Raw genomic sequence first — 25,055 nt, 5'->3', positions numbered from 1 at the left:
GGCTTTGCCCCCCGCCCCATCAGGCCAGGATACTGGGGTATCTAAAAAGCTGGAAATCAGCAGCCCACAAGGCCAGCTCCCTCCTATGGGAAAAGGACCCCACGTGGTGATCCTAACCACCCATCATGCCCTAAAGTTGCAGGGGTCGCTCTGGGGACACACTGACCTCGAGTAAGGAGGCCCTCCAACTCCAACCTCCAGAGAGACAAACGGGGGCAATGGGCCCCCAAGAAGACACGTGTGACCATCACTTGACCTGGAGTTTCTCTCAGAAAACAAGTCTGTACCCCAAAAGAGCAGACTACTGCTTGGAGGACTTACTGCACACATACGGGAGCTAAAAAGCTTGGCGGAGGAAACGTATATCACGATTTCACCATAGAAAACCCTACAGACACCGCGGTAATGGTGGCCAATATGACCAGCTGGACTGCTGGCTACTTCAAAAGGCCGTTGACTCAGTGGACGTCATGGTCCTAGATCACAACCGAACCTGGACTATCTCGGAGTTGAGAGGGCAGGGCTCTGACACATGGGGCTGTTTGTACATTAATTCAGGGACCTAATTAAAGAAAGCACAGACTACTGGACAGTGCATCTAGGCTGGCAAAAACCGTCAGTCTAAGGTCGCCGAACAAATGTGGGGTGGGGTGAAACCTGCCACCGCAGCATCACTGTGCATCTCTTTCCTGGACACTTAAAGGTCATTAGAATCTATAACACTTCCAATGCTAGTGCTTAGGTGGAAGACCAGTGAGGCAGGAGTCCTGGGCACAATCAACCTCACCTGGAGGCTGCTGGGGAGAAGTTTTGCCCCTCCGCCCGTGTATGAGGGCTCCCACCTCAGCATGAAGCAGTTACAAAAGAGGGGTCTGCACCCTCAGCACCCCAAGAATGAGGAACGGGACAAAAAGCAGAGGAGGTGTTCGTCTCCGGCAACGTTCATTAAAAATTCCTGGGAGATAAAAAGAGAATCTGGGCAATAAAATAAAGTCTAACCTGTTTTTCCTTTGTGCTTTGTCTAATGTCACGTGCTCCTAGTGTTCCGCATGCAGAGGTCCCAGACCCGGCACTTCAGACCAGTTTTCCTAGTGCAGAATGGCTGGGTCGACACCTCAGCTAGCGGGGTCCCATGCAGACTCTGCGACATAGAGCCTGAGCTGCAGCCAACCCAGCCTTCGAAAGCTCCATCCCCTCCCTCCTGCTGACGCTGCTGGGATCCCTACACAGCAGCCCAGCCCACAGCCCACGGGGGAGTGCACGCTCTCACCTCTCCATTCTGTTTTCAAAATATAAAGTTTCCTTTGCTTCTGAACCAAACTCAGTCTTGATCTGTTGGCTCCAATGACACTGGGCACGGGGACTCCTGTTGTTGTCCACTCTGGAGGATCAGTAACAGAAATTGAGAACATTGTAACTTCAATGAACAGATGTGTGAGCCAAACTGTAGTCAACCTAGAGCAGTGTATAAGGCTCGGGTAAAATAAGATGTTTCTAAGACTTACATTTAATATTTCCATCACTTTATTATAAGCAAGTTCAGTGAAGACGTCTGTCTTATTTGTCAGGTCAACATTAGAGAAATGAAGTGATTTATTCCCAAGGATGTATATCGAATACTCTTGGCTGAAGCTTCAATCTTGTTTTGAATGCTTTTCCATTGAAAATGATACCTCTCTTTCAGCTTCCCCATTTCTGAGAAGTATAAAATCTTATAATTTATTATTACCAAAGGGGAAAAGTAGGAGAAGGGATAAATTAACAGTTTGGGATTAACACATACACACTGCTATGTATAAAACAGATCATCAACAAGGAACTACTGTATAGCACAGGGAACTACACTGAATATTTTGCAATAACCTATAAGGGGAAATAATCTGAAAAAGAATAGATATTTTTATTGACATCATCTATCAATGACAGATAAAATGTAACCTAAGCAAGCCCGATGGTGAGCACTTCTGACTCTGAAGATTTCAATCATCTAAAGTTTGGACTCTGCCTATTTCCCAAGGCCCTTAATGGACATATGTGTAGCCGTAGCTTAAAAATTCCCCAGTTTGGGGTTCGGGGAGGCACTGATTTGGAAAAATCCCTGGTGTTCTCCTTACATACAAGGGACCATTACTACGGCTAAAACATGCCTGTCACACCTAGAGGATGGTACACCGTTTGATCGGAAACAGTTTGGAAAAGGGACCTCATCTCCTCATCGCCTGGTGCTCGGGTTCACCCCTCCAGCATCTTTCCTAACAATCTCCTCACTTGGGGATATCAGCAACATCAACATCCTGTTGCACACAGTTTGGAATTTGTCCAGAAGATGAAGCGGAAGGATGAGAAAAATTTAGAGACAAGTCCTAGGTGTTTGGACAGGCACATGCCACTCTAATTTCCAATCCGGAAGACAAATTCATCAAAGGCTAGAATTGCCCATGGAAACAGAATAGGACTAGAGGAAATCCCACTGTTTTGTGTCCAGTTTCCAAAAACACAAGTTGAAATATGGAACTCAGGGGCACTAAAATTCATGAAACTGCAGAGTTGAAAATATCTATCGTCAAAAAATGTCTTGAGGTAAGTCACAGAAAAGGACTTGTAAGCAAGGGAGAGTGGCAGGAAACAGATTTGAAGAGTTAGAAAGGACTCCCCATTAAAGCACAAGAAAAGGGGCTGAACATCGCCAATGATGCAGTTTGCCAAAAAGGGTGTATGCATTTTTTCTGAATATATTCAAGTAAAGGCCATACACACATTTTATCCAACCAAACAGGTGGGCACTGGAAATCAATACTACAAAATGTATCACTTCACATCAGTCAGAAGGGCCATCCACATAAAATGTAAACACCCGAAATGCAGGACAGGGTGAGGAGAAAAGGGAGCCCTGTGAGGCTGATAGTGGACATGTAATTTTCCAACGGCCACTCTGGAGAAGTGTATTGTGTTTGCTAAAACATCTAAAAAATGAGCTACAGAGCATAGGGCACTTGCACTCATGGACGTATACCTTGGGAAAAACAAAAATCGACAGAAAACAGGCACCCCAACGTTTACCACCTCTCTGTTAAAAAGGGCCTCAACTTGGATATAACCTAAATGTCCCTGGAAGGATAAAATGGATAAAAGAGATGGGGTACTTATGTAGAGTGGAATATTACTCATCCAGAAATCAATGAAATAAGGACAGTTGTAACAACTCTGGAGGAGTTACATACGATCATTCTAAGTGACGTATGTCAGAAGGAAAAAGACACATATCATAAGATGTCACTTAAAGGTGGAATCAAAAATGGCTACACATGAAATAAATTACAAAACAGAAACATAGTCAAATATGTAGAAAATAGACATAAGGCTGCTAAATGGGAAAGGTGAGGAAGGGTGAGGAATTATTCAGGAGGTTGAAATTAGCAAAATACCATTCCAAGTACCATATTGAATAACTGACAAGGCCTACACGGTACCTCAAAGAACTGCACTCAGCCCACTCAAGTCACTAGAAAATAATACATATGAATGGTAAGCATCTGAAAAAGAATTTATTGTTGTCTCACAGTACATGAATCAAGTGGATGTACAGCAGCAAAAAACAGAGCTTTGAAAATCAGCTGTAACCAATATAAAAATAAATTTAAAATTATTTAGAAAAACAGTGAGACAGACAAAATTTCTTACAACTTTTGTTGAAGGGCTATGATGTAACATGGATTGAACACATGTAGACCCACAGCAGTATGATATATAAGGCAGGAAACTATGCACGCTAAGAGATGTTAGAGAGGCTGGGTGAGGAAATGCAGACCTTTAAAAGATATACTGCCTGATTCCCATTCCATGGGTCCCAAATCTGCAGGTTCAAGGGAATCTTCTGACAGCAAAAACATGCCTGGGAGACCGAGACGAATGTACACCGTGTGATCAGGAAAGGGGTCTAAAATGCACCTCATTTTTGATCTCCTGGTGCTGGGGTTTGCCATTCCAGCCAAATTACTAACAATCTCCCCACTTGGAGAATCAGCACCTTTAACCTCCTGTTTCACACAGTTTGCAATTTGTGCAGAGGATAAACGGGAATAGGGGGAACCAATGAGAGACTAGCTGTAGGAGTTTTGACAGGCCCATGTCACTCAAATTTCCCATTAGGAAGAAAAATTAACCAAAGGCTCAGCCTGCCTCCCCAGAACCAGAATAGGGCCGGAAGCAATACAATGGTTTGGCGGCCAGCTCACAAAAAATGTGAGTTGCAAAATGGAGCTCAGGAGCAGATAATTCAAAGACCTGCAAAGATAAAAATGATAACCAACGTCCAAAAATATATTCAGGTAAGGCAACGAAGAGGATCTGAATGAGAGGCAGAATTCCAGGAAACAGATTTCAAAACGTAGATTGGACTCACATTTAAAGCATATGAAAAGCAGCAGAATTTCTAAAATGATGTAGTTGGGCAAAACGGTGTATGCGTTTTTTTCATGAATAACTTCAGGAAAAAAAAACACATACAAAATTTTTGGCCAACCAAGCAAGCGGGAAATGCAAATCTGCACAACAAAGAAGTCTCAAATTCCACTGCTCAGAAAGGCCATCCAAAAAATGTGTACAAACCAGAAATGCAGGAGAGGCCATGGAGAACAGGGAGCTAGTCACGCTGATGGGTGGGATATAAATATCCAAGAGCCACTCTGAAGAAGTGTATGCTGTTTCCTAAAACATCTAAAATACAAAGCTACCGAGCATAGGGCACTTCCACTCATGGGCATATAACTTGGGAAGACTGAATATCAACAAGACACAGGCACACCAAAGTTTAGGGCTGCTCTGCATTCAAGAACCTCAACTTCGGTACAACTTAAATATTCCAGGAAAGAGAAATTTGCGTAAAGAACTTGTGGTAATTTTGTACAATGGAATATCACTCAGACATGAAAACAATGTCATAAGGCCAGTAGCAGCATAATGAGTGGATTTAGGTACGATGATTCTAAGTGAAATAAGTCACACAGAAAAAGAAACTTATCATAAGATATCACTTATGAAGGTCCTGCAAACATGGCTACACATGAACTGAGGAAAGAGAACAGAGTATCACATTGAGGAAACACTCTTATGCATGCTTAAGGGGGAAGGAGAGGTGGGGTGATGCATAAAACCAGAGTGTGATATTAGCACATGTAGCATTCCATGAAGCAAATACAGAATAGACAAAACCTACACCTTCCTCAGTGAACGGGACTCAAAACCCCAATTCCCAGCACAGGAATATATCTGACTAGTAAGAAACTTAAAACCTATATATTGATATGTCTCCATAAGGGAATCAAGTGTGTCCAGACCGGCATAAACATGTCGGTGAAAATCAGCTCAACCCCATTATAAAAATGAATTTCAAAAACAAGAAAAAAAAACAGCAAAATTTTTACAAAATTCCTTCAGGGGTTCTGATGAAACCTGGAATGACCCTATCTGCAAAGACAGCTAGATGAGACATAAGGCTGGACACTTGGGGCTGAGAGGACTGGTGAGATAGGGTGAGAAAATGCAGACCCTTTAAAGCAGTAATGCATGCCACCCATTCCATGGGTCCCAACTCTCCAGGTAGAAGGGAATATCACTACAGTTATAACATGTATGGGAAAACTAGAGAATGGACACCCTGTGATGGCAAAAGAATTCTAAAAGGCCCCTAATTTTTTCCTCTCCTTGTGCTCCAGTTTGGCATTCCAACTGCTTTACTATCAATCTCCCAACTTGGAGAGTCAGCCCCTATAAGCTCCTGCTTCGCACAGTTTGCAAATTGTGCAGTGGATGAAAGGGAAGAGGGAGAACCAATCAGAGAGTAGCTGTAGGCATTTGGACGCACACATGTCACTCTAATTTCCCCTCTGGAAGGAAGAATTAACCAAAGCATCAGCCTGCACCCCCGGAACCAGTATAGGTCTTGTAGCAAAATTGTGGATTTCCTGTCAGCTCACAAAAACACGAGTTGAAAATTGGAGCTCAGGGGCACAACAATTCACAAACCTGCAGAGTTATAAAGGACAACTCTCTTCCAAAAATCTGTTGAGGGAAGGCAACGAAGCAGACTTGAAAATGAGGCAGAATTGCACAAAACATATTTCAAGTGGTAAATTGGAATCACCTTTAAAGCACAGGAAAAGCATAACAACTTCGACAATGATGCACTTGGTCAAAAAGGGTGTATGCATTTTCTGCTGAATATATTCAGGAGAAAATGCATACGCCCTTTTTGGCCAATCAAGCAAGCCCGCAATGCAAATCCACACTACAAAGAATTGTCACTTCCCACCACTCAATAGGGACATCCGAAAATCTGTAAAAACCAGAAAATAAAGACAGAGATAACAAGAGCATGTTGCAATGTGATCCCAAGGGTCATGGAGGACTGTGATGACAAGGTCATGGAGCATTTTGCTGACAAAGGCAAGGAGCATTGTGATGACAAGGGTCACGGAGAACTGTGATTACAGGGGTCTTGGAGCATTGTGATGAAAAGGGCATGGACCATTGTGATGGAAAAGGCATGGAGCCTTGTCATGACAGGGTTCAAGGAGCATACTTACGACAAGTGTCAGGGAGCATTGTGATGACAAAGGTCATGGAGCATTGTGATGAGAAAACCATGGATAATTGTGATGACGAGCGTCATGGGGCGTTGTGATTACAAGTGTTATGGAACATTGTGATCACAATGGTTTGGAACATTGTGATGACAGAGGGCATGGAGCATTTTGATTTCATTGTGATGACAATAGCATGAAGAATTATGATGATGGGCATGGTGCATTGTGATGACAGGGTTCATGGAGCATTGAGATGAAAAGGGGCATGGAGCATTGTGATTAAAGTGGTCTTGGAGCACTGTGATGACAAGGGCATGGAGCATTGTGATGAGAAGGCAATGGAGCATTCTGATGACATGCGTCATGGAGCTTTGTGATGACAAGGGCATGGAGCATTGTGATGACAGTGGCATTCAAAATTGGTCTAACAAGTTTCATGGATTATTGTGATGATGTTGGACATGGTGCATTTTGATGACAAGGGCATGGAGCATTGTGATTTCAAGGTCATGGAATATTGTGAAGACAGGTTACAGGGAGCGTTGTGATGACATATGTCATGGTCCATGGAGATGACAATGTCATGGAGCATTGTGATGCCAAGTGTCATGGAGGATTGTGATGACAAAGGTAATGGAGCATTGTGATGACAGCGCCTTGGAGCATTGTGATCACAAGGGACATGGAGCATTGTGATGACAAGGGAATGGAGCACTGTGATGACAACGAACACTGAGAATTTTGATGAAAATATATGAAGCATTTTGATGACAAAGGCATGGAGCTTGCTATGATAGGTGTCATGGGGCATTGCGATGACAGGTGAATGGAGAATTGTGATGACAAGAGCATGTAACATTGTGATGAGAAGTGTCATGGAGCATTGTGATGACATGGACGTGGAGAATTGTGATGACAAGGGACACGGAGCATTGTTAAGAACAGGGAATGGAACATTAAGATGGCAAGACCGTGGAGCACTGTGATGAGAAAACCATGGATAACTGTGATGACGAGCATCATGTAGCACTGTAATGACAAGGGGCATGGATCATTCTGATGACAGGCGTCATGGAGCATTGTGATGACATGGGTCATGGAACATTGTGAAGACGGGTCATGGAGCATTTTGATGACAAGGGTCATGGAGCATTCTGATGATAAGCTTGTGGAGTACTGTGATGAAAATGGCATGGATCATTGTGATGAAAAGGGCATGGATCATGGTGATGAAAAATGCATGGAGCCTTTTAATGACAGGTTTCAAGGAGCATTCTGACAACAAGTGTCAGGGAGCATTGTGATGACAAGTGTATTGAGCATTGTGATGACAATGATCATGGAGCATTGTGATGACAACAGTCTCGGATTATTGTGTTGTAAGGGATCATAGAGCATTGTGATGACAGTGGCCATGGAGCATTGTGATGACAGGGCTCATGGAGCAGTGTGATGAGAAGATCATGGAGCATTGGCTGAAAATGTTCATGGAGTATTTTGATGACAAGGGAATGGAGCATCGTGATGACAAGGTCCTGGAGCATTGTGATGAGAAGTCCATGGAGCCTTGTGATGACAAGTCTCATGGAGCATTCTGATGAAATGGGGCATGGAGCATTTTTATTACAGGAGCCTTCGAGCATTGTGATGACCAGGGCATGGAGCATTGTGATGAGAAGGCCATGGAGCATACTTATGATATGCGTCATGAAGCTTTGTGATGACCAGGGCATGGAACATTGTGATTACAGGGGTCTTGGAGCATTGTGATGACAAGGCCAAGGAACACTGTGATACATGGGTCATGGAGGATTGTAATGACAAGAGCATGGAACATTGTGAATAGAAGGACATCGAGCATTGTGATGAAAAGCGTCATGGAGCTTTGTGATGTCAAGGGCCTGAAGCAATGTGATAAAAGGGTTCATGGAGCATTGTGATGACAATGGCATGGAGCATTGTGATGCCAAGGGTCATGGAGCTTTGTGATGACAAAGGTCATGGAGCATTTTGATTACAAGGGCGTTGTGCATTTTGATGAGAAGGGCAGGGAGCATTGTGATGACAGGGTCATAGAGCAATTTGATGAATACTGTCATGGAACATTTTGATGACAGGGGATATGGAACATTGTGATGTCAGGGGTCATGGAGCTTTGTGATGAAAAGGGTCATGGAGCTTTTTGATGCTGGGCTTATGGAACATTGTGATATCAGGCGTCATGGAGCATTGTGATGATAATTGCATGTAGCATTGTGATGAAAAAGGTCACGGAACATTGTGAAGGTGCGGGCATGGACCATTTTGATGACAAAGTCATGAAGTATTGTGGTTGCTGGAGTCACGGAGCATTGTGATGACAGGGGTCATGGAGCATTGTGATGACAAGGGCATGAAGCATTGTGATGATAGGGGCATAGAGCATTGCTCTGACAATTTTTATGGATTATTGTGATGACAGTGGGCATGGCACATTGTGATGACAGGGACATGGAGCATTGTGATGACAAGGTCAAGGAGTATTGTGAAGACAGGTGTCAAGGAGCATTGTGATGACATATGTCATGGTGCATTATGATGACAATGGCATGGAGCATTGTGATGCCAAGTGTCATGGAGGATTGTGATGACAAAGTAATGGACCATTGTGATGACAAGGGCTTGGAGCATCGTGATGACAAGGCTCATGGAGCACTGTGATGACAAGATCTTGGAGCGTTGTGAGGAGAAGGGCCATTGAGAATTTTGATGAGAAGGTCGTGAAGCATTGTGATGAAAAGCGCACCGAGCTTGCTATGACAGGGCTCATGGAGCATTGTGATGTACAAGTGCATGGAGAATTGTATTGACAAGATCATGTAACATTGTGATGAGAAGTGTCATGGAGCATTTTGATGATAAGGACATGTAGAATTGTGATGACCAGTGCATGGAGCATTATGATGGAAAGACCGTGGAGCACTGTGATGAGAAGACCATGGGTAATTGTGATGATGAGCGTCATGGAGCACTGTAATGACAAGGGGCATAGAGCATTGTGATGACAGGTGTCATGGATCATTGTGATGACAAGGGTCATGGACCATTCTGATGACAAGCTTGTGGAGTAATGTGATGACAATGGCATGGAGCATTGTGATGAAAAGGGCATGGAGCATTGTGATGAAAAAGGCTTGGAGCCTTTTCATGACAGGGTTCAAGGAGCATTCTTACGACAAGTGTCAGGGAGCATTGTGATGACAAGTGTATTGAGCATTGTGATGACAAAGATCATGGATCATTGTGATGACAGGCATCATGGAGCGTTGTGATGACAAATGTTATGGAACATTGTGATCACAAGGATTTTGAGCATTGTGAAGACAGAAGTCATGTATTATTTACATTTCAAGGTGCATGGAACATTGTGATGACAAGGGCATGAAGCATTGTGAACCCAAGGTTCATGGAGGGTTTTGATGACAATGGGAATGGAGTATTGTGATGACAAGAGCATGGAGCATTGTGATAACAAGGGTCATGGAGCACTCTGCTGACAAAGGCATGGAGCATTGTGATGGCAAGGGTCACAGAGCATTGTGAATGAAAATTTCATGGAGCATTATGGTGACAAATTTCACAGAGCCCTGTGATGACGAGGGAATATACCATTTTGATGCCAAAGGTCATGAAGCATTGTGATGACTGGAATCACGGAGCATTGTGATGACAAGTGTTGTGGAACAATGTGATCACAAGGGTTTGGAGCATTGTGATGACAGAGGTCATGGATCATTTTGATTTCAAGGAGCACGGAGCGTTGTGATGACAGGGATCATGGAGCATTGTGATGAGAAGATCATGGAGCATTGGGCTGCAAATATTCATGGATTATTGTGATGACAGTGGGCATGACACATTGTGATGACAAGGGCATGTAGCATTGTGATGACAAGGTCAAGGAGAATTGTGAAGACAGGTATCAGGGAGCATTTTGATGAAATATTTCATGGTCCATTGCGATGACAATTGCATGGAGCATTGTGATGCCAAGTGTCATGGAGGATTGTGATGACAAATGTAATGGAGCATTTTGATGACAAGGGCTTAGAGCATCGTGATGACAAGGGTCATGGAGCATTGTGATGACAGGGGCATGTCACATTGTGATGACAAGAGCATGGAGCATTGTGGTGACAAAGGTCACAGAGCCTTGTGTGACGAGGGCATGGATCATTGTGATGACAAATGTCATAAAGCATTGTGATGACTGGAGTCACGGAGCATTGTGATGAGAGGGGTCATGGAGCATTGTGATGACAAGTGCATGGAGCATTGTGATGACAGGGAGATGGAATATTGGTCTGACAAGTTTCATGGATTATTGTGATGACAGTGGGCATGGCTCAATGTGATGACATGGGCATGGAGCTTTGTGATGACAAGGTCATGGATTATTGTGAAGACAGGTGACTGGGAGCATAGTGATGACATATGTCATGTTCCATTGTGATGACAATGGCATGGAGCATTGTGATGCCAAGTGTCATGGAGGATAGTGATGACAAAGGTAATGGAGCATTTTGATGACAAGGGTTTGGAGCATCGTGATGACAAGGGTCATGGAGCATTGTGATGACAAGGGCATGGAGCATTGTGATGACAACGGCACGGAACACTGTGATACATAGATCATGCAGGATTGTAATGACAAGGGCATAGAGCATTGTGATGAGAAGTGAATTGATCGTTGTGATGACAACCTCATGGAGATTTTTGATGACAAGCGCATGGCTCATTGTGATGACATGGGTCATGGAGCACTGTGCTGACAAAAGCATGGTGCATTTTGATGACCAGAGTCACAGAGTATTGTGATGAAAAGTTCATGGAGTATTGTGGTGACAAAGGTCACAGAGCCTTGTGTGACAATGGCATGGACAATTGAGATGACAAAGGTCATGAAGGTTTGTGATGACTGGAGTCACGGAGCATTGTGAAGACATGGGTCATGGAGCATTGTGATGACAGGGTTCATGGGGCATTGTGATTAGATGGTAATGGAGCATTGGGCTGAAAATGTTCATGGAGTATTGTGATGACAGGGGTCATGGGGCATTTTGATGACATGGGAATGGAGCATTGTGATTAAAAGGGCATGGAGCATGGTGATGAGAAGGCCATGGAGCATTCTGAAGACATGAGTCATGAAGCTTTGTGATGACAATGGCATGGAGCATTGTGATTCCAGGGGTCTTGGAGCATTGTGAGGAAAAGGGCATGGATCATTGTGTTGAAAAATGCATGCAGCTTTGTCATGACAGGGTTCAAGGAGCATACTGACGACAAGTGTCAGGGAGCATTGTGATGACACGTGTATTGAGCATTGTGATGACAAAGGTAATGGAGTCCTGTGAATAGAAGCCCATTGATAACTGTGATGATGAGCCTCATTGGGCATTGTGATGACAAGTGTTATGCAACATTGTGATCACAAGTGTTTGGAGCATTGTGATGACAGAGGTCATGGAGCATATTGATTTCATTTTGATGACAATAGCATGAAGCATTATGATGATGTGCATGGTGCATTTTGATGACACGGTTCATGGAGCATTGAGATGAATAGGGGCATGGAGCATTGTGATTACAGGTGTTTTGGACCATTGTGATGACAAGGGCATGGAGCATCTTGAATGAGAAGGCCATGGAGCATTCTGATGACATGCGTCATTGAGCTTTGTGATGACAAGTGTATGCAGAATTGTGATTACAGTGTTTGGAGCATTGTGATGACAAGTGTCATGGAGTCTTGTGATGACAAGGCCGTGGAAACTTTTGAAGGCAGGTGTCATGGAGCATTGTTATGACAGGGGTAATGGAGCATTGTGATGAAAAGGGCATGGAGCATTGTTCTGAAATGTTTCATCGATTATTGTGATGAGAGTGGGCATGGAGCATTGTGATGACAAGGGCACAGAAAACTTTGATACATGGGTCATGGAGGATTGTAATGAAAAGTACATGGAGCATTATGATGAGAAGGGCATCGAGCATTGTGATGACAAGCGACATGGAGGTTTGTGATGACAAGGGCATGGAGCAATGTGATGAGAGGCTTCATGGAGCATTGTGATGACAATGGCATTGAGCATTGTGATGCCAAGTGTCATGGAGTTTTGTGATGACAAAGGTCATGGAGCATTTCGATGACAAGGTCGTGGTGCGTTTTGATGAGAAGGGCAGGGAACATTGTGCTAACAGGGTCATGGAGCAATTTGGTGAAAAAGTCATCGAATATTTTGATGAGAGTGGTTATGGAAAACTGTGATGTCAGGGGTCATGGAGCATTGTGATGAAAATGGTAATGGAGCATTTTGATGACAGGGATTATGGAGCATTGTGATGTCATTGGCCATGGAGCATTTTGATGATAAGTGCATGTAGCATAGTGATGATAGGGGTCATGGAACATTGTGATGACAGGGGTGAGGGAGTATTGTGAAGACTAGTGATGGAACATTGTGATATCAGTGGTGAGAGAGCATTTTGATGAGAAGTGCATGGAACATTGTGATGACAAGTTTTATGGAGCATTGTGATGACAAGGATGTGGAGCATTGTGATGACAAGCGCATGGTGCATTGTGATGACATGTTTCATGGAGCATTGTGCTGAAAAGCACATGGAGCATTGTGATGACAAGTGTCATGGATCATTGTGCTGACAAAGGCATGGTGCATTGTGATGACAATGGTCACAGGGCATTGTGATGAAAAGGACATTGATCATTGTGATGCAAAATTCATGGAGCCTTGTCATGACAGTGTTCAAGGAGCATACTGATGACAAGTGTCAGCGAGCATTGTTATGACAAGTGCATTGAGCATTGTGATGACAAAGTTCATGGAGTATTGAGAATAGAAGGCCATGGATAATTGTGATGATGAGCATCATGGGGCGTTGTTATGACAAGTGTTATGGAACATTGTGATCACAAGGGTTTGGAGCATTGTGATGACAGAGGTCATGGAGCATTTTGATTTCATTTTGATGACAATAGCATGAAGCATTATGATGATGGGCATGGTGCATTGTGATGACATGGTTCATGGAGATTTGAGATGAAAAGGGGCATTGAGCATTGTGATTACAGAGGTCTAGGAGAATTATGATGACAAGGGCATGGAGCATCGTGAATGAGAAGGCCATGGAACATTCTGATGACATGCGTCATGGAGATTTTGATGACAAGGACATGGAGCATTGTAATGACAAAGGTTATGGAGCCTTGTGATGACAAGGCCGTGGAATATTGTAATGGCAGGTGTCATGGAGCATTGTTATAACAGGGTTAATGGAGCATTTTGATGACAAGGGCATGAAGCATTGGTCTGAAAAGCTTCATGGATTATTGTGATGAGAGGGGGCATGGAGCATTGTGATGACAAGGGCACGGAACACTGTGATACATGGGTCATGGCGGATTGTAATGACAAGGGCATGGAGCATTGTGTTAAGAAGAGCATCGAGCATTGTGATGAAAAGCATCACAGAGCCTGTGATGACAAGGGCATGGAACAATGTGATGAGAGTGTTCATGGAGCATTTTGATGACAATGGCATGGAGCATTGTGATGCCAAGGGTCATGTAGCTTTGTGATGACAAAGGTCATGGAGCATTTTGATGACAAGCACGTGGTGAAATGTGTTGAGAAGGGCAGGGATCATTGTGATGAAAGGGTCATGGAGCAATTTGATGAAAATTGTCATGGGATATTTTGATGACAAGGGTTATAGAACATTGTGATGTCAGGGGTCATGGAGGATTATGATGAAAAGGGTCATGGAGCATTTTGATGACAGGGGTCCTGGAACATTGTGATGACAGGGGTGAGGGAGTATTGGGATGACTTGTGATGGAACATTATGATATCAGTGGTGGGAGAGCATTTTGATGTGAAGTGCATGGAGCATTGTGATGACAAGGTTTATGGAGCACTGTGATGACAAGGTTGTGGAGCATTGTGATGACAAGCACATGGCGCATTGTGATGACACAGGTCATGGGGCATTGTGCGGAGAAGCGCATGGAGCATTGTGATGAAAATTGTCATGGAGAATTGTGCTGACAAAGGCATGGAGAATAGTGATGACATGGGTAAAAGAACATTGTGATGAAAATTTCATGGAGCATTGTGGTGACAAATTTCACAGAGCCTTTTGATGACGTGGGCATGGACCATTGTGATGACAAGGTCCTGGAGCATTGTGATGAGAGGACCATGGAGCCTTGTGATGACAATTCTCATGGAGCATTCTGATGAAAAGGGGCATGGAGCATTGTGATTACAGTGGTTTGGATCCGTGTGATGACAAGGCCGTAGAACATTGTGATGGCAGGGGTCATGGAGCATGGTTATGACATGGGCAATGGAGCATTGTGATGACAAGGGCATCGAGCATTGGTCTGAAAAGTTTCATGGATTATTGTGATGAGAGTGGGCAAGGAGCATTGTGATGACAAGGGCACGGAACACTGTGATACATGGGTCATGTAGGATTTTAATGACAAGGGCATGGAGCAATGTGATGAGAGGCTTCATGGAGCAATGTGATGACAAGGGCATGGAGCATTGTGATGACAAGGTTCATGGAGCATTTTGAGGACAAGATTCCCAGATCATTGTGTTGTCAGGGGTCATGGAGCGCTGTGATGACAGTGGTCATGGAGCATTGTGATGACAGGGTCAAGGAGCATTGTGATAAGAAGGTCATGGAGCATTGGGCTGAAAATATTCATGGAGTATTGTGATGACAGGGGTAATGGGGCATTGTGATGACAAGGGAATGGAGTATTGTGATGACAAGGTCCTGGGGCATTGTGATGAGAAAACCAAGGAGCCTTGTGATGACAAGTCTCATGGAGCATTCTAATGAAAAGGTACAAGGAGCATTGTGATTACAGGGGTCATGGAGCATTGTGATGAAAATGGCATGGAGCATTGTGATGCCAAGGGTCATGGAGCTTTGTGATGACAAAGTTCATGGAGCATTTTGATGACAGGTTCGTGGTGCATTGTGATGAGAAGGGCAGGGAACATTTTGATGACAGGGTCATGGAGCAATTTGATGAAAAGTATCATAGAATATTTTGATGACAGTGGTTATGAAACACTGTTATGTCAGGGGTAATGGAGCATTGTGATGAAAAGGGTCATGGAGGATTTTGATGACAGGGGTTATGGAACATTGTGATGTCAGGGTTCATGGAGCACTGTGATGATAAGGTCATGTAGCATTGTCATGACAGGGATCATGAAACACTGTGATGACGGGGGGAGAGAGCATTTTGATGAGAAGTGCATGGAGCATTGTGATGACAAGGTTTTTGGAGCACTGTAATGACAAGAATGTGGAGCATTGTGATGACAAGCGCATGGCGCATTGTGATGACATGGGTTATGGAGCATTGTGCTCACAAGCGCATGGAGCATTGTGATGACAAGGCTCATGGAGAATTGTGCTGACAAAGTCATGGAGCATGGTGATGACAAGGATCACAGAGCATTGTGATGAAAAGTTCATGGTGCATTGTGCTGCGAAAGGTTACCGAGCCTTGTGTGACGAGGACATGGACCATTGTGATGACAAATGTCATGAAGCCTTGTGATGACAGGAGTCACACAGCATTGAGATGACTGGGGTCTTGGAGCACTGTGATGACAAGGACATGGAGAATTGTGATGAGAAGGCCATGGAGCATTCTGATGACATGCATCATGGATCATTGTGATTAAAGGTCATGGAGCATTGTGATTACAGGGGTCTTGGAGCATTGTGATGAAAATGGTATGGATCATTGTAATGAAAATGGCATGGAATCTTGTCAAAACAGGGTTCAATGAGCATACTGATGACAAGTGTCAAGGAGCATTGTGATGACAAGTGTATTGAGCATTGTGATGACAAAGGTCATGGAGCACTGTGATGAGAAGACCATGGATAATTGTGATGATGAGCGTCATGGTGCATTGTGATGACAATGGTTATGGAACATTGTGAACACAAGGGTTTGGAGCATTTTGATGACAGAAGTCATGGAGCACATTGATTTCATTGGGATGACAATAGCATGAAGCATTATGATGATGGACATGGTGCATTGTGATGACAGGGTCATGGAGCAATTTGATGAAAAGTGTCATGGAACATTTTGATGACAGTGGTTATGGAACATTGTGATGTCAGGGGTCTTGGAGCCTTGTGATGAAAAGTGTGATGGAGCATTCTGATGAGAGAGGATATGGAACATTTTGATGTCAGGTGTCATGGAGCATTGTGATGATAAGGCATGTAGCATTGTGATGAGAGAGGTCATGGAAAATTTTGATGACAGTGGTGAGGGAGTATTGTGATGACTATTGATGGAACATTGTGATATCAGTTGTGAGAAAGCATTTTGATGAGAAGTGCATGGAGCATTGTGATGACAATGTTTATGGAGCATTGTGATGACAAGGTTTATGGAGCATTGTGATGACAAGTCTGTGGAGCATTGTGATGACAAGTGCATGGCGCATTTTGATGACATGGGTCATGGAGCATTGTGCTGAGATGCTCATGGAGCATTGTGATGACAAGGGTCATGGAGCATTCTGCTGACAAAGGCATGGAGCATTGTGATGACAACGGTCACAGAGCATTGTGATGAAAAGTTCATGGAGCATTGTGACAATGGTCACAGAGCCTTGTGATGAGGAGTTCAAGGACCATTGTGATGACAAAGGTCATGAAGGATTGTGATGACTGGAGTAACAGAACACTGTGATGACAAGGGTATGGAGCATTCTGATGACAGGGGCATGGTGCATTTGTCTGACAAATTTCATGGTTTATTGTGATGACAGTGGGCAAGGCGCATTCTGATGAGAAGAGCATGGAGCATTGTGATGAGAAGGTCATGGAGTACTGTGAAGAGAGCGGTCTGGGAGCATTGTGACGACATATGTCATGGTCCATTGTGATGACAATGGCACGGAGCATTGTGATGCCAACTGTCATGGAGGAATGTGATGACAAAGTTAATGAAGCATTGTGATGACAGGGGTTTGGAACATTGTGATGACAAGGGTCATGGAGCATTTTGACGACAAGGGCATGGAGGATTGTGATGACAAGGACCATTGAGAATTTTGATGACAAGTTCGTGAAGCATTCTGAGGAAAAGCACATGGAGCTTACTATGACAGGGGTCATGGAGCATTTCGATGACAAGTGCATGGAGATTTGTGATGACAAGAGCATGTAACACTGGGATGAGAAGTGTCATGGAGCATTGTGATGGCAAGACCGTGGAGCATTGTGATGAGAAGACGATGGATAATTTTGATGATGAGCGTCATGGAGCAATGTAATGACAAGGGGCATGGAGCATTGTGATGACAGGTGTCATGGAGCATTCTGATGACAAGCTTGTGGAGTATTGTGATGACAATGGCATGGAGCATTGTGAGGAAAAGGGCATGGAGCATTGTGATGAAAAAGGCATGGAGCCTTTTCATGAAAGGGATCAAGGAGCATTCTGACGAAAAGTGTCAGGGAGCATTGTGATGACAAGTGTATTGAGCATTGTGATGACAAAGATCATGGAGCATTCTGATGAGAAGTCCATGGATAATTGTGATGACCAGTGTCATGGGGCATTGTGATGACAAGTGTTATGGAACATTGTGTTCAGAATGGTTTGGTGCATTGTGATGACAGAGGTCATTGAGCATTTTGATTTCATTGTGATGACAATAGCATGAAATGTTATGCTGATGGGCACGGTGCATTGTGATGACAGGGTTCATGGAGCATTGAGATGAAAAGGGGCAAGAGCATTGTGATTACAGGGCTGTTGGAGCATTGTGATGACAAGGGCATGGAGTATTGTGATGACAGGCATCATGGAGCGTTGTGATGAAAATTGTTATGGAACATTGTGATCACAAGTGTTTGGAGCACTGTGATGACACAGGTCATGGATCATTTTGATTTCAAGTCTCATGGAACATTGTGATGACAAGGGCATGAAACAATGTGATCCCAAGGTTCACGCAGGATTGTGATGACACTGGTAATGGAGAATTGTGATGACAAGTGCATGGAGCATTTTGATGACAAAGTCATGTAGCATTTTGCTGACAAAGGCATGGAGAATTGTGATGACAAGTGTCATGGAGCTCTGAGACGACAAGCGTCAAGGAGGATTGTGATTACAGGGGTCATGGAGCATTGGGATGACAAACACAGGGAACATTCTGATGACAAGTGGCATGGATCATTTTGATGACTGTGGTCATGTAGCATTGTGATGATATGGGTCATGGAGCTTTTTGATGAGAAGGTCATGGAGCATTGGGCTGAAAATGTTCAGGGAGTACTGTGATGACGTGGGTCATGGAGCATTGTGATGAGAAGGGAATGGAGCAATGCGATGAGAAGGTCCTGGAGCATTGTGATGAGAGGGCCATGGCGCCTTGTGATGACAAGTGTCATGGAGCATACTGATAAAAAGGTTCATGGAGCATTGTGATTACAGGGGTTTGTAGCATTGTGAAGACCAGGGCATGGAGCATTGTGATGAGAAGGCTATGGAACATTCTGATGACATGCGTCATGGAGCTTTGTGATGAGAGGGACATGGAGCATTGTGATTATAGGTGTCATGGAGGATTGTGATGAAAAGGAAATGGATCATTGTGATGAAAAATGCATGGAGCCTTGTCATGACAGTGTTCAAGGAGCATACTGATGATAAGTGTCCGGGAGCATTGTGATGATAAGTGTATTGAGCATTGTGATGACAAAGGTCATGGAGCATTGTGATGAGAAGACCATGGATAATTGTGATTACCAGCGTCAAGGGGCATTGTGATGACAAGTGTTATGGAACATTGTGATCACAAGGGATTAGAACATTGTTATGACAGAGGTCATTGAGCATTTTGATTTCATTGTGATGACAATAGCATGAAGCATTATGATGATGGGCATGGTGCATTGTGATGACAGTGTTCATGGAGCATTGAGATGAAAAGTGGTATGGAGCATTGTGATTAGAGGGGTCTTGGAGTATTGTGATGACAGGGGCATGGAGCATTGTGATTCGAAGGCCATGGAGCATTCTGATGACATGCGTCATGGATCTTTTTGACGACAAGGGCATGGAGGATTGTGATTACAGGGGTCTTGGAGAATTGTGATTACAAGGTTCATGGAGCCTTGGATGACAAGGCCGTGTAACCTTGTGATGGCAGGGGTCATGGAGCATTGTTATGACAGGGGTAATGGAGCATTGTGATGACAAGGGCATGGAACATTGGTCTGAAAATTACATGGATTATTGTGATGAGATTCGGCATGGAGCATTGTGATGACTAGGGAACGGAACACTGTGATTCATGTGTCATTGAGGATTGTAATGACAAGAGCATGGAGCATTGTGATGAGAAGAGTATCGAACATTGTGATGACAAGTGTCATGGAGCATTGTGCTCACAAGGGAATGGAGCAATGTGATGAGAGGTTTCATGTAGCATTGTGATGAAATGGCATGGAGCTTTGTGATGACAAAGGTCATGGAGCATTTTGATGACAAGGTCGTGGTGCATTGTGATGAGAAGGGCAGGGAGCATTGTGATGACATGGTCATGGAGCAAATTGATGAAAAGTGTCATGGATCATTTTGATGACAGTGGTTATGGAACATTGTGATGTCAGGGGTCATGGAGCATTTTCATGAAAAGGGTAATGGAGCATTGTTATGAAAAGGTGCATGGAGCATTGTGATTACAGGGATTTTGAAGCATTGTGATGGCAAGGGCATGGAGTATTGTGATGAGAAGGCAATGGAGCATTCTGATGACATGCGTCATGGAGCTTTGTGATGACAAGTACATGGAGCATTGTGATTCCAGGGGTCTTGGAGCATTGTGATGAAAAGGGAATGGATCATTGTGATGAAAAATGCATGGAGCCTTGTCATGACAGGTTTCAAGGAGCATACTGATGAGAAGTGTCAGTGAGCATTGTGATGATAAGTGTATTGAGCATTGTGATGACAAAGATCATGGAGCATTGTGATGAGAAGTCCATGGATAATTGTGATGACCAGCCTGATGGGGCATTGTGATGACAAGTGTTATGGAACATTGTGATCGGAAGGGTTTGGTGCATTGTGATGACAGAGGTCATTGAGCAATTTGATTTCATTGTGATGACAATAGCATGAAATATTATGGTGAAGGACACGGTGAATTTTGATGACAGGGTTCATGGAGCATTCAGATAAAAAGGGGCATGGAGCATTGTGATTACAGGGCTGTTGGAGCATTGTGATGACAAGGGCATGCAGCATTGTGATTACAGGGGTCTTGTAGCATTGTGATGACAAGGGTCATGGAGGCTTGTGATGACAAGGCCGTGGAACCTTGTGATGGCAGGGGTCATGGATCATTGTTATGACAGGGATAATGGAGCTTTGTTATGACAAAGCCATGGGGCATTTTGATGACAAGGGCGTGGGGCATTGTGATGAGAAGGGCAGGGAGAATTGTGATGACAGCGTCATGGAGCAATCTGATGAAAAGGTTCATGGAACATTTTGATGACAGGGGTTATGGAACATTGTGATGTCAGGGGTCATGAAGCATTGTGATGAAATGTCTCATGGAGCATTTTGTGACAGGGGTTATGGAACATTGTGATGTCAGGGGTCATGGAGCATTGTGATAATAAAGGCATGTAGCACTGTGATGACAGGGGTCATAGAACATTGTGATGACATGGGTGAGGGAGTATTGTGATGACTAGCGATTGAACATTGTGATATATGTGGTGAGAGCATTTTGATGAGAAGTGCATGGAGCATTGTGATGACAAGTTTTATGGAGCATAGCGATGAAAAGGATGTGGAGCATTGTGATGAAAAGAGCATGGCACATTGTGATGACATGTGTCATGGAGCGTTCTGCTGACAAGAGCATGGAACATTTTGATGACAAGTGTCATGGAGCATTGTGATGACAAGTGCATGGACCATTGTGATGCCAAGGGCCATTGAGAATTTTTTTGACAACGTCGTGAAGCATTGTGATGACAAGCACATGGAGCTTGCTATGACAGGGGTCATAGAGCATTGCGATGACAAGTGCATGGAGAATTGTGATGACAAGATCATGTAACATTGTGATAAGAAGTGTCATGGAGCATTGTGATGACAAGGACGTGGAGAATTGTGATGACCAGGGCATGGAGCATTGTGATGGCAAGACCGTGGAGCATTGTGATGAGAATATCGCGGATAACTGTGATGACGAGCGTCATGGAGCCCTGTAATGACAAGGGGCATGGAGCATTTTGATTACAGGGTTCCTGTAGCATTGTGATGACAAGGGCATGGAGCATTTTCATGAGAATGCCTTGGAGCATTCTGATGACATGTGTCATGAATCATTGTGATGACAAGGGCATGGAGCACTGTGATTAAAGAGTTCTTGGAGCACTGTGATGACAAGGGTCATGGGGCTTTGGATGACAAGGCCGTGGAACACTGTGATGGCAGAGGTCATGGAGCATTGTTATGACAGGGGTAATGGAGCATTGTGATGACAAGGGCATGGAACATTGGTCTGAAAATTTCATGGATTATTGTGATGAGATTCGGCATGGAGCATTGTGATGACTAGGGCACGGAACACATGATACATGTGTCATGGAGGATTGTAATGACAAGGGCATGGAGCATTGTGATGAAAAGTGTATCGAGCATTGTGTTGACAAGCGTCATGGAGCATTGTGCGGACAAAGGCATGGAGCATGGTGAAGACATGGTTAAAAGAGCATCGTGATGAAAATTTCATGGAGCATTGTGGTGACAAATTTCACAGAGCCTTTTGATGAAGTGGGCATGGACCAGTGTGATAACAAGGTACTGGAGCATTGTGATGAGAGGACCATGGAGCCTTGTGGTGACAATTCTCATGGAGCATTCTGATGAAAAGGGGCATGGAGCATTGTGATTACAGGTGTATTGGATCCTTGTGATGACAAGCCGTAGAATATTGTGATGGCATGGTTCATGGAGCATGGTTATGACATGGGCAATGGAGCATTGTGATGACAAGGGCATCGAACATTGGTCTGAAAAGTTTCATGGATTATTGTGATGAGAGTGGGCATAGAGCATTGTGATGACAAGGGCACGGAACACTGTGATACATGGATCATGGAGGACTGTAATGACAATGGCGTGGAGCAATGTGATGAGAGGCTTCATAGAGCATTGTGATGACAAGGGCATGGAACATTGCTCTGACATGTTTCATGGATTATTGTGATGACAGTGGGCATGGCGCATTGTGATGACAAGGTCATGGAATATTGTGAAGACAGGTGTTAGGGAGCATTGTGATGACATATGTCATTGTCCATTGTGATGACAATGGCATGGAGCATTGTTATACCAAGTGTCATGGAGTATTGAGATGACAAAGGTAATGGAGCATTTTGATCACAAGGGCTTGGAACATTGCGATGACAAGGGTCATGGAGCATTGTGATGACAAGGGCATGGAGCATTCTGATGAAAAGGTGAATGGAGCATTGAGATTACAGGGGTTTTGAAGCAATGTGATGACAAGGGCATGGAGCATTGTGATGAGAAGGCAAGAGAGCATTCTGATGACATGTGTCATGGAGCTTAGCGATGACAAGGACATGGAGCATTGTGATTACAGGGGTCTTGGAGCATTGTGATGAAAGGGGAATGGATCATTGTGATGAAAAATGCATGGAGCCTTGTCATGACAGGGTTCAAGGAGCATACTGATTACCAGTGTCAGGGAGCATTGTGATGATAAGTGTATTGAGCATTGTGATGACAAAGATCATGGAGCATTGTGATGACAAGACCATGCATAATTGTGATGACCAGCGTCATGTGGCATTGTGATGACAAGTGTTATGGAACATTGTGATCAGAAGAGTTTGGTGCATTGTGATGACAGAGGTCATTGAGCATTTTTATTTCATTGTGATGACAATAGCATGAAATATTATGGTGATGGTCACGGTGCATTGTGATGACAGGGTTCATGGAGCATTGAGATGAAAAGGGGCATGGAGCATTGTGATTACAGGGGTGTTGGAGCATTGTGATGACAAGGGCATGGAGCATTGTGATGAGAAGACCATGGAGCATAATGATGACATGCGTCATGGAGCTTTGTGATGACAAGGGCATGGAGAATTGTGATTACAGGGGTCATGGAATATGTTGATGACAGGGGTGAGGGAGTATTGTGATGACTAGTGATGGAACATTGTGATATCAGTGGTGAGAAGGCATTTTGAGGAGAAGTTCATGGAGCATTGTGATGACAATGTTTATGGAGCATTATGATGACAAGGATGTGGAGCATTATGATGAGAAGTGCATGGTGCATTGTGATGACATGGGTTATGGAGCATTGTGCTGACACGCGCATCGAGCATTGTGATGACAAGGGTCATGGAACATTGTGCTGACAAAGGCATGGAGCTTTGTGATGACAAGGGTCACAGTGCATTGTGATAAAAATTTCATGGAGCATTGTGGTGACAAATGTCACAGAGCTTTGTGTGACGAGTTTATGGACCATTGTGATGACAAATGTCATGAAGCATTGTGATGACTGGAGTCACGGAGAATTGTGACAACAGGGGTCTTGGAGCATTGTGATGAAAAGGGAATGGATCATTGTGATGAAAATGCATGGAGCCTTGTCATGAGAGTGTTCATGGACCATACTGATGACAAGTGTCAGCGAGCATTGTGATGCCAATTGTATTGAGCATTTTGGTGACAAAGGTCATGGAGCATTGTGATGAGAAGACCTTGCATAATTGTGATGACGAGCGTCATGGGGCATGTGATGACAAGTGTTATGGAACATTGTTAACAGAACTGTTTGGAGCATTGTGATGACAGAGGACATGGAGCATTTTGATTTCATTTTGATTACAATAGCATGCATCATTATGATGATGGGCATGGTGCATTGTGATGACATTGTTCATGGAGAATTGAGATGAAAATGGGAATGGAGAATTGTGATTACAGAGGTCTTGGTGCATTGTGATGACAAGGGTCATGGAGCCTTGTGATGACAAATGCCGTGGAACATTGTGATGGCAGGGGTCATGGAGCATTGTTATGACAGGAGTAATGGAGCATTGTGATGACAAAGGCATGGAGCAATGTGATGAGAGATTTCATTGAGCATTGTGATGACAATGGCATGGAGCATTGTGATGCCAAGTGTCATGGAGCTTTGTGATGACAAATGTCATGGGGCATTTTGATGACAAGGGTGTGCTGAATTGTGATTAAAAGGGCAGGGAGCATTGTGATGACAGGGTCATGGAGCAATCTGAATAAAAGTGTCATGGAATATTTTGAGGACA

This window comes from Hyperoodon ampullatus (assembly GCF_949752795.1).
Source record: "Hyperoodon ampullatus genome assembly, contig: SUPER_X_unloc_1, whole genome shotgun sequence".
Lineage (NCBI taxonomy): Eukaryota > Metazoa > Chordata > Mammalia > Artiodactyla > Ziphiidae > Hyperoodon > Hyperoodon ampullatus.
This window is presented reverse-complemented; position numbering follows the sequence as displayed.